This window comes from Myotis myotis, unplaced genomic scaffold (genome assembly GCF_014108235.1).
Source record: "Myotis myotis isolate mMyoMyo1 unplaced genomic scaffold, mMyoMyo1.p scaffold_m19_p_18, whole genome shotgun sequence".
Lineage (NCBI taxonomy): Eukaryota > Metazoa > Chordata > Mammalia > Chiroptera > Vespertilionidae > Myotis > Myotis myotis.
The window spans coordinates 11,183,813-11,201,645 of record NW_023416322.1 but is presented as its reverse complement, the minus strand read 5'-3'; the positions used below and the strand labels follow the sequence as shown (position 1 = coordinate 11,201,645).

At 50.4% G+C, this 17,833-nt stretch overlaps 1 long non-coding RNA gene across 1 annotated transcript; it reads left to right on the top strand.

Annotated features, from left to right (window-relative positions):
- Positions 1-13,400: 13,400 nt before the first annotated feature.
- LOC118672836 lies at positions 13,401-17,128 on the top strand. Its single transcript, XR_004973224.1, has 3 exons — positions 13,401-13,671; positions 14,723-16,144; positions 16,869-17,128. It is a non-coding gene; the product is annotated as an uncharacterized LOC118672836 (long non-coding RNA).
- Positions 17,129-17,833: the final 705 nt, after the last annotated feature.

Below are 17,833 nucleotides of genomic sequence, written 5' to 3'. Positions count from 1 at the left end.
CTCTGGGGGTTTCGCCTCTGGAACATGTCGTCAACGTGCTCTCGCAGGCCTGGCCAGCCTAGCAGGGCCGAGGCCCTGGGACAAGGGAGAACCTGAAGATGCTGGGAGGCTGGGCGGCTCGGCTGCTTCTGCTGCGCCTGTAGCCAGCCCCGGACACTTAGCACTGGAGGGCGACACCGTTCATTATGGAATGCAGACCTGGAAGCATCTTCTGCCAGATTTTCATCTAAGCGGATAAAGGGGAATGTCCTCTAAGTCATGATCCATGAGTCTTCCCCATCTCCCATCCCCTTCAGGGAGATCAGCCCACTATTCTTCTTCACAGAGGCCCAGAGCAGGTAAGCAACTGTGTGCGGCAGGATGCTGCTTCTGGTCCCCAAGTCCCCCTCTGAGGAGTTCCCCGCCAGCATTCAGACAGTCTTAGAGAACACCTATTAAGTGCCAGACACCTATTAGATGCTGGGGGCAGAGCCTCCTGGAGCTTACAATTCCAGCGAAGAGAAAGACAGTAAACCAACCCATTTCTCTAAGTTAATATACACATATGTTTTCAGGTCGGATTAAGAGCTTTGAAAAATATGAAACAGATTGAGAGTAATGGTTGGTATGTTACACATGTGGTTATTCTCAAGGAGGTAAGAACCGAGAGCATGGCTCACTTGAATGAAGTGGGGAAGAGATTATGCGACGCAAAGAACATTGCGAGTTCAAAGCCCTGTGATGCAAAGCCTGGCAGGTGCAAGAAGCACAGCTGGTGAAGGTGGGCAAGAAGCGTGCCGAGGGCGACAGTGACGCAGGCCAGAACCATTAGGCCATTCTGGCCTCGGCAAGGAGTTGGGTTTTCTTTGTAGATCGGGAAACCATTGGAGGGTTTTGATCGGGGAAGTAATATGATCTGCTTTCTTGTTTTAAAAGATCATGCTGGCTGCCCAGTGGAGAATAGAGGTTGGGAGGCAAGAGCGTGAAAGGAAGCAAGCAGGCGGACTGCAGTGATAATATCGAGAGCCATGTTCATGGCTGGGGGCAGAGTGATGATAATGGCAGTGGTGAGATGAGGCAGGATTTAAAAGATGTTTTGAAGGTAGAGCTTAAGGGGACTTGCTCTGCCCATTTATTTCTTCAGATAACCATCATCATAACAATGGAAATAGCTCATAGTTGTTACTGTATCCAAATGGAGATGCTATACCAAGATTTAAATAGTGGGTTTTAGTTAATATTCATTGAAACCTTCTGAAGTAGGTACTGTTATCTCAGAATAAGAAACAAACTCAGAAACACTGGGCTGTGCTAGAGGCTCAGTAGCAGAGGCAAAGGTGAGTAAGAGATAAGTTTATTTGGACCCAGAATACTACAAGTGCATTAATACAAATACACGCAAACAAACATGAGGCAGAAAGTGTGAAATAACACAGGAAAAGACTAACTGTGCTGTGTATCCAGAGGCCGGCAGGACTCCTTCTACTAGTAGCTGGGAAGATCCGGGCTGGGTCATGGTGAGTATCTGAGTGGGGCTGTCAAAATGGGTGAGAGCCCGATCACGGTGGCTCAGTGGTTGAGAATCGACCTATGAACCTGGAGGTCACGGTTCGATTCCAGGTCAGGGCACATGCTGGGGTTGCAGGCTCAATCTCCAGTAGGGGACATGCAGGAGGCAGCCCATCAATGATTCTCTCTCATCATTGATATTTCTATCTTTCTCTCCCTCTCCCTTCCTCTCTGAAATCAAAATGTATACTTATACATTTTTAAAAATGGGTGAGGACATTTAGGCTGAGAGAAGAGCATATATGGTATATGTTGAGATGGGAAGTACAAGGTACTTGATAAAAACAATGTGTTTCCCATATGGCGGAGGAGACTGTGTGAAGGAAAGCTGAGTACCAAAAATATGTGTGTCAGTTTGTGCAGGGCATGTAATGGCAGACCACAGAGTTTAATTTTATTCAACAGGAAAGAGCCACTGAAGAGTTTCCACTCATTCTTTGGTTTATTCATGCATTCAACAAATATTCTTTTGAGTGCTTATTATAAGTGAGGTGCCTGGGATAAGACACAGTCCTCTCTGTCAAGTCTTCACACTGGTGGTGGGAGGGACTGATGACAGAACAATTAGCATTGAGTGTAAGTCCTATGGTTTCAGGAGCTTTAAGTGGGAGGGGCATGGAAACCATGGAAGGCTTCCTGGAAGAGGTGACAATTTGGCTGACCCGAAGGGTCAAGCAGGATTTAAAAGGGAGAAGAGGACGGAGATGGGTATTCCAGGGAGAGAAAGGAGCCTTGGCCCAGGTGCAAAGTGAGGGTGGTCATTCCAGACATGTGAGTGATTCTTTTAAGGCCCAAGCAAAGAACATGATTTTTCTTCATATCTTCTATTTTTGTGCTGAGTGTTTCTGTTTGTTCTATAATTGCTCACAGAAGCATTTTTATGGTCCCTGTTTTAAAGTTGGTGTCAGGTGGTATCAATATATATGTCATCTCAGTTAATTATCTTTTCTCATCCAAATTAAGATGTCATGGGTCTTGGTATTATGGGTGATTTCAAATTGTATCTTGGTCATCTGGGGTATGACGTTAAGAGACTCTGGTATGATGTCAGCCTCCTGTTTTAGCAGTCCCTCTTTGAGACTGCACTGGAGGGGGCCTTCTGGGTACCACCAGGTTGGGGTAGAAGTCCAGGCTCCCATTCAGCTGTTATACCTGTTGCGGGGGTGGGGGCGGCATCATAATTTCCGGGCTCGAGTGGGAGTTCAGGCTCCCACCAGGTCTCTGATGATGCCACCCTGGTGACATGAGTCCTGGGGTCTCGAACTGCCTTCTCTTTACCTTTTAGTGTCTACTTACCCTAGTATATTTGTTTTATGTGTAATATTCAGGGGTTTTAGAGGTATTTAGGCAGACAAATAGGGAGAAATGCATCTGCTTCATCTTGTCTGAAACTGGGAGTTCATGCAAAAAATATGAGGTTGGAGCCCTGGCTGGTTTGGCTCAGTGGATAGAGTGTCGGCCTGCAGACGGAAGGGTCCCAGGTTCGATTCCAGTCAAGGGGACATGCCCGGGTTGCCGGCTTGATCCCCAGTGGGGAGCATGCAGGATGCAGCTGATCCGTGACTCTCTCTCATCATTAATGTTTCTATCTCTCTCTTCCTTTCCCTTCCTCTCTGAAATCAATAAACATATATTTTTAAAAATATGAGGTCGGGGGGGAATTACTAGCTATGAGGCTAGAGAGTTAGGCAGCTGTTCTCCAAGCCCTCTCACACCGTTAAAAGTACTGAAGACTCCAGAGAGCTTTCGGTTTTGAGAGTTCTCTCTATTAATAATTACCCTCAGAAATTAAAACGAAGAAAAATGTAAATGATTCATGAAAACTAATATTCATGAAAAAGAAGATCTCATTCTGTGAGTGTATAAGTAACATGTATTTTAATTCGAGACGGTCGTTTCCAAAGCAAAATCCATTAGGGAGAAGGGCGGCATTGCTGTACATTTTGGCAACTCTCTAAAATATCTGGCTCAGTAATAGACTGCTGCTTCTCTCACATGTTTCTATGCTCGATTGTTGTCATATTGCGTGTCATGTAGAGTATGACAGTGACAAAAGCAAATAGCATTTTAGTATGATTACGGAGATCATTTTGACCTTATAGGCCCCTTGGAAACATCTCGGGGAACCCCGGGTGACCCCTGACCACACTTTGAGAAGTGCTGCTCTGGAGTTGGCCTCTTTCAGGAGCCCTGAGTCACCTGTGGCCACTGAGCACGTGAAACGTGGCTGGTGAGCATGAGAAACAGAACTTTCCATTTGGTTTCATTGTAATTCATTCAAAATTTAAGATTGGAACAGGATAAAACATTTTTGTTGTTAAATACAACCTTGTTGTTTTGGTAAACATATACATTTCACTGGAGCCCTTGAAAATGTAGCATCTGCATTCATATGTGCTGTACATGTTGACTACAGATCAGATTTTGAGGACTTAGAAAAGAGAATGTAATTAATAATTGTTTTACATTTGGTTTATGTTGCTATGATACTGCTTAAAATATATTGGGTTAAATAAGATGTATTTTTAAAATTAATGTCACCTATATTTTTTTTCTACTTTTTAAAATGTGGCTACTATCAATTTAAAGTTACACGTATAGCTCATAATATAGTTTTACTGGGCAGTGCTGCTCTAGATGGATCTAGATGAGGCCAGCTTTATAGACCACGTGAAGTATGGGGCTTGTTTGTTTGCTTTTGCTTTGTTTCAAATATATTTTTATTGATTTCAGAAAGGAAGGGAGAGGGAGAAAGAGAGAGAAACGTCAATGATGAGAGAGAATCATCAACCAGCTGCCTCCCACATGACCCCAACTGGGGATCGAGCCCACAACTGGGGCATGTGCCCTGACCGGGAATTGAACTGTGACCCCCTGGTTCATGGGTCGATGCTCAACCACTGAACCACACTGGCTGGGATGAATGATGTTTTTTATTTTGAAGGTAATAAATTATAATGGGGAGCCATTGAACAGTCTGAAGTAGGGAGTAACATAGTCAGATGTGCAGAATGTTCGCTGTGGCAGGGTGTGGAGCAGGGATTGCAGGAGCAGCCAGTTAGGAGGTGACTGCACGATGGAAGGAAAGGGAAACTTGTGTTTGGAAGAAAAGTGGCTAATTGGAGGCACAGTGGGAAGGTATAACCATCTGGCTTTGTAATCAGGCAGGTGTAATAATGGCAGTGCGGTTCTATGAGGATGTCATTCTCAGGAGATGCATGTGGAAATATTCAGGGATGAAGTGTCATAAAATCCACAACTTCTACTTATTATTATTATTTTTTTAAAATCTTCACTGAGGATATTTTTCCATTGATTTTTAGAGAGAGTGAGAAAGACAGAGAGAAATATTGATGCAAGAAAAACACATCGATTGGTTGTCTCCTGCGTGCGCCCTGGCTAGAGCCTGGGCTGGGGAGGAGCCTGCCATTGAAGTACATGCCCTTGACTAGAATCGAACCCAGGACCCTTTGGTCCTCAGGCCAACACTCTATCCACTGAGCCAAAGTGGCTAGGGCCACAACTTCCTTTTAAATACAGCATGTTCACATAGATACTGTATACACACCCATTGCACATCTGTGAGAAAGTGAGAGTAAAAAGGCAGGTAGCATCTTAGTATTAGCGTGACAAAAATATGTATTTAGAGAGAGGAGGAGGGGAGAGAAAGCAAATGCGACACAAAACATCAGCACCTGTGGATGGATGAAGTGATCTGGTAAACGGGACCATTTCACTCTTCTTTTGCCTTTTCTGTAGGTTTGACATTTTTCAAAAGAAAAAGATGGGGAAAATAATGACCAAAGAACCTTAGCACGCTGAGTGGGTCTGAGAGAAAGCGAAAAGGGCAGCGAGGGTGGTCTCCCGTCCCTTGCTTGGCAACAGAGCGGACAGTGTTGTTTTTTGTGAGATGGAAACACAGGTGGAGAAACGGGATCGTGGGGAGGATGACATGTTCAGTATGGAACGAGTGGGCTTTGGGAAGCCTTTGGGATACAATAGGCAATGTGCAAGCTGAAGTTTCCAGAAGGCAACTGCGCCTGAGATGCACACTGGGTGTCTTTAGAATCTAGTAATAGTCATTGAAGGTCTTTTACTATTACTGTGGCATCAAGGGCGTGTGTGGCAAATGAGGAGGGAGGCAGTGTGAGGACGGAGCCCCGGGGAACAGCAGAGGAGGATGCTGTGGTAGACAGCCTCCAGGGTGGCCCCAGTACTGCCCCCCTTGTATTCGCACCCGGGTGCAACCCTCTCCCACATTGTACCAGCGTTGGTCTGTGTGACCAGGGCAAAAGTGATATTATGTCACTGCCCAGATTAGGTTATAAAAGACATGGAGGCTTTCATCACGGCCACACGCACTCACTTTTCCTGCATCACTCTTTTGGGGGAAACCACCTGTCATGTCCTGAGCAGCCCTGTGGAGAGGCCCACGTGGGGACGAACTGAAATCTCCTGCCAACAGCCGTGTGAGGGAGCTCGAACGAGCTTGGACAGAGCCCTTTGTGAATGAATGAATGAATGAATGAATGAATGAATGAATGAGAGAGAGAGACTGCAGTCTCATGAGAGATTCAGAGCAGAACAACCCAGCTCAAATGCTCCACCCAGCTACACTGCTCCCAAATTCCTGACCCTAAGAAACTAGGCGAGGTAGCCAATACTGGTTCAACTGCTGAATTTGGGGGTAACTTGTGATGCAGCAGCAGGTAACTAATAGTGATGCCTCAGTGGGGACTTAGAACAGGATCAAGGAGACATGGAAACATTGAGACTGGGGTCATGAGAAACCCGGGAAGAGAATGTGTCACAGAGGAAGGCCTGGTGCACAGTGTGAAAAGCTACCAAGCGGTAGAGGAAAGGAACTTTCAAAAAAAGCGGTGGCTGGTAACCTCGGTGAAAACCAGGTGTGAGAGGGCAGAAACCAGATCGTAGTAGACTGAAGAGTAAGTGATAACAAAAGCTGTAGTGTTTCCATTACCACCCTCCATTGGAGGAAAAAAGTCATGTGATAAGAATCATAATCCCCATTTTAGAGAGGAGAAAACCAAGGTCACACGGCTACTTTATTATAAAATGCCTCCCACCCTCTATTCTGGTGCCTCCACCAGCTGCCCAGCTGGGATGGATTCGCCATCATCCCGTTCTGCCCAACTCACTCCTCCCGCTTTAGGGTCTGGGAAGAAAACCGACAAAGAGAGTGAAGAACCATTCTTTCATTCATCCCACAGCTATTTACTGAGCCTCAGCTGCCAGGCCAGCCTTTTTAATGAAACATGGAGGGGCTACCAATGTGATGTTTCACATATGAAGTCAGTCCTCTACAAGCACAAAAAATTAGCCTTATCCTTCTGCGGAGGGGACCCCTCCCCAGGGGTGAATAAAGGACAGCAAACATCAGCAACTGCAGCACCAACAGAGGAGGCAATCGGAGCAGTCATTCAGTGCTGATTAATAGCAACAACTCCTCTGGAGTCTCGTTCGTGAAGCTATAGATACGCGCCTATTTCTAGCTCTAACTCCGCCTGAATGTCTTTGGCCTTCGGTCAATCAACTCACCTTCCCATGGCCCACACCACCGCCCCCACAGGAAGGTTTCCTGGGAAACGTTTGCCCTGTGAGTGGCACCTGCCTCAGAGCGGCTTGAGCTGCCTGGAGTGACCACATGGTGTCATGGTCAAGTTCTCTGGCTTTGGATCGGAGGCCTATACTGAGACTCCAGCTCTGAGATGAGCTATGTGATTCTGAGCAGCTTATTTTTTTAAAAAAAAATATATATTTTATTGGTTTTTTTACAGAGAGGAAGGGAGAGGGATAGAGAGTAAGAAACACCGATGAGAGAGAAACATCGATCAGCTGCCTCCTGCATATCTCCTACTGGGGATGTGCCTGCAACCAAGGTACATGCCCTTGACCGGAATCGAACCTGGGACCTTTCAGTCCACAGGCCGATCGATGCTCTATCCACTGAGCCAAACCAGTTAGGCGAGCAGCTTATTTTTTAAAAATCCTTTTCAATTCTTAGTTTCCTCATCTGGAAAAAAAAATGGGGATAATAATATAAACCTCATAGTGTTACCACAAGTCTAACAGGATGAAAAAAGAATTGTGTAAACATATGCCTGCCACATTCCCTCATTCTAGGGTGGGACAGGACTCATCTCGGAGGTGAGTGGCTCCTTCGTGGAGGAAAATACGTGGATAAACTTTTGTGGCTGAGAAAAGCAGCGAGCCCCCCCCCCCCCACCCACACCACACACACACACACACTCTCTCATCCATCTCCGTAGCTCCCTTTCTGCCCCTAGATTGAGAAGAGCCCCGAAGGGAGATGTTTGCTCCAAAGAGCTCAATTTACTCGTGCTATCGAGTAATAGCAACCTGATGTTTTCAGGGAGAGGTGGGCATCAGGAGAGAGATGGAGGAGCAGAATGTTGGCGGGAAATAGTTGTAGGCAGGGCTCTAAGTAGCAGCATAGCCAGGAGAGAGGACCCGGGCGAGGGAGGTGGGGAGCTACAGTTGGTGACGCCTATGTGGTGCCATGACCGTTCTTTATAGCCTCAGGCCTTCGGTAAGTCTTCCACACAACATGGCCCTGTGTTCTGGGGGCTTTAGGGTTGGAAGGAAAGGCAAAGGAGGGAGGGACTCAGCTTGCTGTGTGTGACAGTGATGGGGCGGGAAGGTGGCCTTGTTAGGAGGCAGGTGAAAGAGCTGGAACTCAGCCAGAGCAGGAATTCGTAAGGGAAAGCGATCATGCCAATGTCAGCCCTTCCCCCAGAGTCCTTGGAAGTCTTGGGAAGGGGGGTAACGACATCCCTCAAAATTTGGTGTGGGGACTGGTGCTATTTAAGGGAAACATGATCCAAGAAGGCTGGTAAAAATCAGGTTATATAAGGATTAAATGAGCGAATAAAGCAATTAGCTCAGAGCCTCGCCCAGGATAAGCACTCAGCTAACAGTAGCTTCTTATTATGATTTAGGGAGCAATTTCCTCTCTTCTTCTCCTATTTGAAGTTTAAGGGCACACCATCTACCTGAAAATTATGATATAGTCATTCATGTAGTCTACTAACATTTACCAAGTTCCTTCCATGCATTTGATGAGTTAAATAGTTTCAGGCAGTAGTGATTATCATAGCTAACATGATTGAGGGTTTAGTATATGCTAGGCACTGTGCTAAGTACTCTGCCTGGCTTGTTTTATTGAACTCTCACCGCAATCCTAGGAAGGAACAGTTCTATTCCCACATTACCAATGAGGAAACATTACCCTTGAGGTTAGGTGACTTGCTCAGACCACACAGCTGGCCAGTGGGCGAGCCAAGGTTTGAACCTAGGTAGTCCATTTCAGTGCTGGCTTTTAAGCTCCACACCAGGCTGTGTTTGAATGTAACTGACACGCATGTGAGCTGTGGCACACCAAGAGGGAGGAATCGAGAGAGGAGGGTCACGGGGAGGTAAGCCAACGCAATGGGTAGGATTTTCTTGCCTTCTTTTCTCCAATACCTCCCATCCCCTTTCTAGCTCTGAGCTGTCAAGATGGGGTGGCATCAGAATCTCAACACTTGCCCTGACTGGTTTGGCTCAGTGGATAGAGCATCGGCCTGCAGACAGAAGGGTCCCAGGTTCGATTCCGGTCAAGGGCACATGCCTGGGCTGTGGGCTCGATCCCCTGTGGGGGGCATGCAGGAGGCAGCCAATCAATGATTCTCTCTCATCATTGATGTTTCTATCTCTCTCTCTCTCCCTCACCCTTCCTCTCTGAAATCAATTAAAAATATATTTAAGAAAAAAGAATCCCAGCACATGTCTGTGCAGAGCTGCTTGTCAGCTGGTTGAATTCTCCCATCCTGCCTGTGCTGACCATTAGCAAGGGGAAGGAGGAGAAGGAAGAGAGGAAAAGTCCCACCGAACCAACCAATAGATCATTACAAGCTGCCTCTGTGCCATACTGCAGCACAACAGCAATAAATAAATAAGTCACTTGGGGTGGGGGGTGGGGAATGACTTTCCTATAATCAGCTATTAAAGGCTTGTACCACTAATTAGTCTATTAATTAGAACTGTTCTCATCCTTCCACATGTTATCAGCCTGCCAAGGCAGAGAAGACTCAGCCCCCCGGGCAGAAGATAAGGGAAAGGAGAAGGAGCAGATTCGAACAGCCGGGCACGTGTGTGTTTTAAAAGCACAGCTCTCAGCGCCTGGGGCATATCCACCTGCTAGTAGGAAAGGGACATTTTATCAAAAACCAAAGGGCTGTTGTCTTTGTTGAGCAGAAAAGGGAAAATGTGATTTAATCTTTAAAGAGTAAAACCACCATAACCACACACGGGGGATCTCTGAAGGGAACTTCCACGCGTGTTCCCTGGGGCGCTGGCCACAGTGAGAAACAAACATGCTTTGTGTAAAGGCTGCGTTACCAGTAGACCCAGGAGCACCGGGACTCTGCGCCCTGATGCCCAAGAGTGCACATCTTAGAGAATTCGCACACACTGAGTTCCTACCATGTGCCAGGCACCACCTTCTTTCTTACAAAATAAAATAAAAAATTTTTAAATTTGTTTCAGAGAGGAAGGGAGGAGAGAGAGAGAGAAACATCAATGATGAGAGAGAATCATTGATCAGCTGCCTCTTGCACACCCCACACTGGGGACCCAGCCCACAACCCGAGCATGTGCCCTGACTGTGAATCGAACCCTGACCATAGGTTGATGTTCAACCACTGAGCCATGCCGGCCAGGCTCCACCTTCTTTCTTTAAGTTACTAACATCTTGTTTGATGATTTAATCCACATTCCTAGAATGTTCTAGAGTTATTGCTGGGAGACACCCCCCCCGCCCCCTCCCCCCCCCCCCCCAGGCAAAGGAGCCTCATATGAGCCCTCACAGCTGGAGTCCGCAAAAGATGGCTCTTTCCCTCCTTCCTGGCTCTCAGTGGTCCAAACCCCCTGACCACCAAGGGCTTGGAAAAGCTGCTCATCACTGGGGCTGACTGCGACATACAAACGCAAAGGGCTCAGCAATTCACAAGTCATTCTTGAGAGGTGCAAACAGGCTCTGAGCCCCACAGCTCCCCATGTCCCGGGAGGGGCAAGGTGGGAAGGACAGTGGCCTTCTTAGTCCTTTCCTCTCTTTTCTGGCCCCTCCACTCCTCTCCATCCTCCCCCGGTTACTAAACAGACAATCCCATGCACTCGGGAATGAAAACCAGAAGACACGGGGCAGGCGGGGGGGGGTGGGGGGGGGGGGGAGGTTTGGAGGCAGGAGTGTCCACTAGCAAGGGCCCAGCTGTTAGGTTATCTCGTTTAAGCCTTGTGAGATTGGTGATTATCGATCCCATTTCGCAGAAGGGGAAACTGCGGCTCAGAGGGGTTAAGTCATTTGGCCAGGTTTCCACAGGCAGTGGCAAAGCACTTAGCAAGAGCTCAGGAAATATCTGCTGACAGGCGGCATTGGAAATATGGAGGCAGGAAAAGATCTCCAGCTTCGGGGAACCTCAGAGCCTGCAAAGGCCCCACTGTGTGGTGAAAGGGGGCTGTCAATCAAGGTAACCCCCCCAGGGTGGGAGAAGGGGCAGAGGTGGGGAATATGGGGTCAGCTCGAAGGTCAATTGCTCCCGACCCTCCTCCTTTCTGCCGTGATTCCTGTTGTTATATACTTTACTTTATACCAACAACCCATCACACACACCCCCGCCCTCCTCCTAAAAAAAAAAAAAAAAAAAAAACCCTTTCAGAAATGGTAAGCCGTGACATTTGCAAGTTGCATGATCCCCAAATGTCAACATGCATGTGTCCCAACATTGCTTCCTACTTTGGGCATGAAGGGAGGGGCAGTGGTGAAGTGTGGAGAGCGCCTGGGCTTGGGACCCAGGGACAAGCCTCTGTTCCCTGGCAACCAGCGAGGTGACCTTATGCAAATTGATTTCCATTGTCCTCCTTCAGTTTCCTCATATGCAAAATGGGAAATGACAGTTGCCCACCTCAAAATGTTATTGTGAAGATCGAGTGAAGTAATGCAACACGACTCCTAGCACTTCAAAATGACAAGTGCTTCCGCATATGTCTCTGGCAGCCTTCTGAGAAACCCTGGGTCTTATTATCCCCATTTTTCAGTTGGGGATAAGGGAAGACTCAGACAGACTGAAATTCACTTGAAAACAGTGGGTGGTACCGCATTCAAAAGCAGTCTCACTGGTCCCACCCTGGCTGGCCCTCGGATTCTGCATTTGTCCCAGAGTCTCTCCTCTGAGTCTGTGTCATGTTCAAAGCTTTCATTCATTCAATAAGTATTTGGTGTGTTCCTACCTGGCACCTGGCCTTGTGCTAGGGATTAAGGACACTATTGCAGAGCCCCTGGTCTGACAGGGAAAGCAGACATTACGGGAGGCAACACTGTGCAATGAGTGTCACATAGCAGGGATGGGCGGGGGCGGGGGGGGGGTGTAATAAGAGGAGACAGTGGGGGAACCTGGAGAATGAGTAGGACGTAGCCTCATAAAAATTCGGGCAAGAGGGGTCCCATCTCAAAGTGGGAAAGGTCAAATATGGGAGCAAGGTCGGAGGAAGCAGGTGGGGGATTCCTATGGGCCTCCTGTTTTCTCAACTTCCCCTGATTACTTAAGAGCTATTTGCCAAGGGCGTGCCATGTAAGGCACCTTTGTAGTTGCAGAGGGGGAAACTGGCCTTAAAAGTGTTTATAATCTAGAACAGCGGTTCTCAACCCGTGGGTCGCAACCGCTTTGGGGGTCGAACGACCCTTTCACAGGGGTCGACATAGGACCATCAGAAAACACATATATAATCATATATCGTGTTTGTGATTAATCACTATGCTTTAATTATGTTCAATTTGTAACAATGAAATTGGGGGTCACCACAACATGAGGAACTGTATTAAAGGGTCGCGGCATTAGGAAGGTTGAGAACCACTGATCTAGAAGCCGTAAGACAACCAACCACAGAAAGAACTAGAGGCTCTCATGTAGAGCAGTAATAGACATAAATGGCATAAAGAACACGCGCCCAGCAAACACCGGCGACGGACAGCACGTCTGAATGTAAAAACTGGGGAAAACAGGGCTGAGAGCTGGTCTGAAAAGAGAGTTGGGGTCGCTATAGGCAGAAATGCAGGACTGAGGCATGGAGGAGACACCCCCGAGGAGGAAACAGTGTAAGCAAAGATGGCAGCAGATTCAGGTCACCGCCAGCTCCGTCTCCTGCTACCTCAGGGCGTCTGCCCAGAAGGAGGGCTTAAGCTGGGCTCCGTGGAGTGTGGCGATGTCTGAGCATTCGGGCCATGCACAATTGTCCTTACGTAGGGGTGTGCACTTGCCTGCAGACAGGGCCCACAGCGCGTTTCCAAATCTCCAAAGGGTCTACATGTGAGAAAAGGTTAAAAGCCAGTCCTCCAAATCTCCCAAATTAGAAGTACAGGCAGACTGGGGCCTCTTATTATTTATTTAGTGTGTGTGTGTGTGTGTGTGTGTGTGTGTTTTAAACAACAAGATTGCTCTGGAAGAGACCTGTGCACACTCGTAGTTGTAGACAGGGCCAAGGAGGCCTTGGAGTGGCAGCCTGCAGAGTTTCCTGCCCTTTGCTCACCCCTGATCCTCTATCGCCCCCCCCCCCCCGTTTTAAAGACTAGTCGGCACCCTCGCCACAGTGTCCATTTGCCCCGAGAGAAATATGGAAGCAAGGTCAGACGAAGGGGGGGTGGGGGGTGGGGGACTCAGGGCGTCCCGCAAAGGCTTGGAATCTCCTTCCGAGCCGGGGTGGGCGGCAGACGTCCTGCCTCAGGCCGGGGGTGGTCAGCGTGACCTGTCAGCCTCCGGCCGCGCAGCAAACCTCGGTCAGATTCTGGGAATTTCCAACGCGGCTGGCAGCGCTGCGTCAGATTTTCCCGGACGCCGGCGTGCGGTGCCCGGCGCGGCCGCTGGGGGGCGCGGCGCGGGGCGCGGAGCGTGGGAAGCGCGGGCGCGCGGGCAGGCTGAGCTCACACGCCCGGGCAGCGGCGGCGGGGCCGGCGTCCGCAGCGGCTGCGCATCTCGCACCTCCCGCGGGGCGCTCCCGGGGCGGCCGGGCGGGTGGCGCAGTCCCCCCGGAGGAAAGCCGCCGCGGGAGGTAAGAGCCGAGCTCCGGCCAGGTGGGGGGAGGGGGGTGCACCGTGGGCCGGGCCTGCGGGCGATCGCGGAGAGCCCGGGGCAGGGGTGGGCCCCTGGGGGCGATGCACCGGCCCCCGCGGCCCCACCCCCGCTGCGGCGCGGCCTCCGGGCGCAGCTGCCTTCGCCGCGTGGGTGGCGGCGGTGCGGCCCGGAGCAGCCCCGGGCGGTCCCCGGGCTCTGGGGCCGGGGCCAGCAGGGCGGGGGAGGGGGAGGAGCAGCCCCCCGGGGCGTCCCGGGGGCTCCTGCCCACTCCCCACCTGGCATTTCTCCGCTCCGCAGTGGGCGTGGTGCCCGTTTGCTGCAGAGCGGGCGCCCGGAGTTGTGGAAGGCTGTGGGGGATGGAGAGCGCCGAGACAGGTGGTTGAGGGGGCGAGAGATGGTGCGCAAAGGCTCCTGATATTAATGCGTATTTCTCTCCCCCGCCTTCTTCAGGGGGCTCGGAGGTGCATGTGGAGGAGGTGGGGGAAGGCCAGTGGCATGGCTCAGGAGAGGGCAGGCGCTGTGGGGGGATGCTATTGGGCTCTGTTCAGTTGCCCCCACCCCACCCCCAAATAATAAAGTGGGTGTGATGGTGAGGATGGAGGAGTTTGATGAAGACCTGGCCCAGAGCTGTGCTAAACTGCCCAGGCTAGCCGCCTGGCTCCTGCGTGCGCATCTGGGAGCCCCAGACTCAGAGCACTCTGCAGACACTTGGGGAGAGTGTGGGGCGGGGGGGGGGGGGGGGGGGGCGCAGGAGTGTCAGAGATCGAAGCTTTAGCAGCTGAGGCAGCCCCAGAAATAGGGGTTGGGGGGAGGGAGGTGGGACTGGAGGCAAGGGCGTCTCCAGGCCTACAGCCCAAGTCCATAGGTGATAGGTTTTGTCAGGATGTGGTGGGAGGTGGGGGACTTAGGGAAATTGGGTAATGTCCTGAGCGCCCCCCCCCCCTTTTAGCTGTATTTGCAGCCATAGACCAAAATTTGGGATTCATCATTCAATCATCAGTGCACAATTGGTTTGTTTTGTTTTTTAGAGGACTGGAGAATGACAGAACAGAGGGACAGAGGGACACCGGCTCAGCCAATCCTGAGCTGTGCAGCACTTTCCCCCAACAAACCCAGAGGAGGGGGCTGCTGGCTCCCCGCCCCTCCCCTGCCTGTGGCCCCCTTGCTGCTCCCCTGTGGGAAGGGCAGCCTGGCCACCTGAGGCTGCAGGGGCAGAGGCTGGCATGGGCCAGGGTGGTGATGGTGCCGCAGCCCCTCCCCGTGGCCCAGCGTGGGAAGAAGAACGAAGAGCCAGGCAAGTCTCTCTCTGTGTCCTCTGGGGTGGAAGGAGCAGGTATAGACAGGGCTGGGGCGGCCAGGGCCTGGTGATCCTTTGGCATTGGTGGCGAGAGGGCTGTTCCTTCCAGCCCCTTGGGTTTGGTTCCACCCCTGCGTGCTTATTGGTGCTACCATGTTATATAACGCTTATATAACCTCCCAGGGCAAGCGCTCTGTCTCCACTCCCAGGTCACGCAGACACTGTGTCCATGGGGGAGGCAGGATCCGTGGAGGCTTGTGGGTAGAACTACTCCCCCCATTCTCAACCTGGCTCTTTCATTCTCCTGATCCCGGACATAGGAGGGGGCACGGAAAACAGGGGCCCACTCCACACCAGCTGTCTGGGGCTGAGGAGGGGGAGGGCGGGTGGTTGGGCAGTCTTCCTCACCTTCTTGCCCTCTAGTCCCTGTTGCCCAAGAGGCTCTGGTGGAGTGGTGCCAGGCTTGTGCTTTGAGATCAGCTTTTTGTTCGTGGGGCCCCCTGGCGTGGCAGATGGGTGTGGTGAGACGATCCCCAGCATGTTGCAGTGGAAGAATATATGGTACATCGTGTTGGATAAAGAGAGGCAGAAATGAGCTCCACCTTTGACGTTTTGAGCAAGAGCGACTAGAAAGATGGTGGTGGCGTTATAAAAAAAATTGGTGCAGGCCTAGGGGCTAGGGGATGGTCAGGGAAGGGTGTACAGGGAAGTGGATCAGAAAGCAAAGATAAACATGGTGTTCTTTTACTGTACTCTCCACTGGGCTGTCCCTGGTTACCAGGGCAACAGAAGCAGTGATGAAAATCATGCCTTTCCTTCAGTGGAAAAATTTGGCTCCTCCTCCCACCTCTTCCTTCTCTAATCGCCTGCGACCCATGGGGAGGGTGATGTCTCCAGGGATCAGAGACCTCAGCCTATCTTCGTCATGCCCCCTATGCCCAATTTTTAAAAATGATCTCCCCCCTTCCTGCATCCCCCGTCTCCCCCAGAGCTTGGCAGTTACGTAGGAGTTGGAGTGGATGGAGGGGGAAGGGCATGGACGTCATTGCAGAACCGGGCGAGCAGAGCGTGGGCAGAGATGTGGATGCAGGAATGACTGGCACATGACGAGGGTTCGGCGTCGATCAGCGGGATGGAGCCTGTTTCTGAGATGGTGGGTGAGAAGGGTGGGTGGGAGGATGGAGGCCTGCAGAGCCTGGCCTTCTGGGCTCACAGTGGTAGGGATAGGAAGGCCCTGAGGTTTCCAGTGTGGTCATGGCTCCTGATGAAAGCTAGGATTCATTCATTCAGCACTGATTGCGCACCTGCCATGTTAGGTCAGATTCTGGGAACTGGGCCTTGACCTTGAAGAGATTGTGGTGGACGGCAGGAGGATGGGGAGATGGGGGAAGATCAGCCTGGCCTTTTTACAAGCTTAGAGTCTGGGCCCCAGGCGGAAGACTGGCAGTATTCCAGACTGGAGGTGATGGATGAGGGTGGAGCCGGTGGGAGTGCAGAGGAAGAAGTAATTCAGAGAGCCATTTTGGCTTGGGGACAGGACAGGGGAAGAGACGGTACAGACATTCCGAGCCTTAGTGATTGACAGAAATAGAAAAATCAGGGTTCAAACTTCTTTGAGGGGGAGCCATGTTTGTTTTGGTTTTAGACATGTTGCGTTCCAGACGATGGCAGAGTGCCCATCCGGATAGATATGTTGATGTCAGGCAAATAGAGTTTGCAAGGGAAATCTGTTCTGGAAAGAGATTTGGAGGAAATAGTTGTAAAGTTTTGAAGGTGCGAGGTGGCTGAGAAAGTGTGTAGAGAGAGATCCCAGGGCCTGGGGCTTCGGCCCAGCATTGGGTGAGGCTGTATGTCTTGTTCTTGTTTATTATCCCAAGGGCCCGCCCAGACTGCTGGACCAGTTTCTGCTGATGAACACCCACGTCTTCTACCAAACCACACCCTTTTTTGAAGTTCGGGTTTCTATTTAAGTTTTCTTTTCTCTAATAACTATGACCAGGAGGATATGTCCTGGAAGGATTTTATATATATATTCAGAGGCCCAATGCACAAAATTCATGCAAGGGGCTCGGCCTTCACAGCTGTGGCAGCTGCCTCGGTCCTCACAGCCCCAGCTTCATCTGGAAGGTCATCCGGAAGGACGTCCAGTCTAATTAGCATATTACGCTTTTATTATTATATTATTATTATTATTATTATTATTTATCCTATATAATAAAAGCATAACATGCAAATCGACTGAATGGCGGAACAGCAGAACGACCATCCGGACGACCATCTGGACGACCATCCGGGACCACACTATGACACCCACTGGCACCAGCCAAGGCAGGTGTGATGTGATTGGTTGGGGACTGGCCATCGCCCCATGATCGCCCCACAGAAGGAGGCCCAGGACACTGACCTGGTGAACTGTGGCAGGTGGGTGGAGCCTCCCTCTGGGAGGGAAGCCTGGGTCCCGGGTGCCAGTAGCCAGAGGGCAGTCAGAGGGAAGCCTGGGTCCCGGCTGCTGGAGGGAAGCCGGTGGCAGCAGCCAGGGGAAGGAAGGCCTACTCTTGCATGAATTTCGTGCATCAGGCCTCTGGTGTGTATGTATGTGTGTGTGTGTGTGTGTGTGTGTATATGTATATATATATATATATGTATATATATATATATATTAGAGGCCTGTTGCACAAAAAGATTCGTGCAATAGGCCTTTCCTTCCCCTGGCTTCCAGCACCGGTTTTCCTCTGGCACCCGGGACCCAAACCTTTGCTCCGGCCGGAGCCACCTTCAGCCTTCGCTTCGCACCTACGTATGCAAATTAACCGCCATCTTTGTTGGTGGTTAATTTGCATAT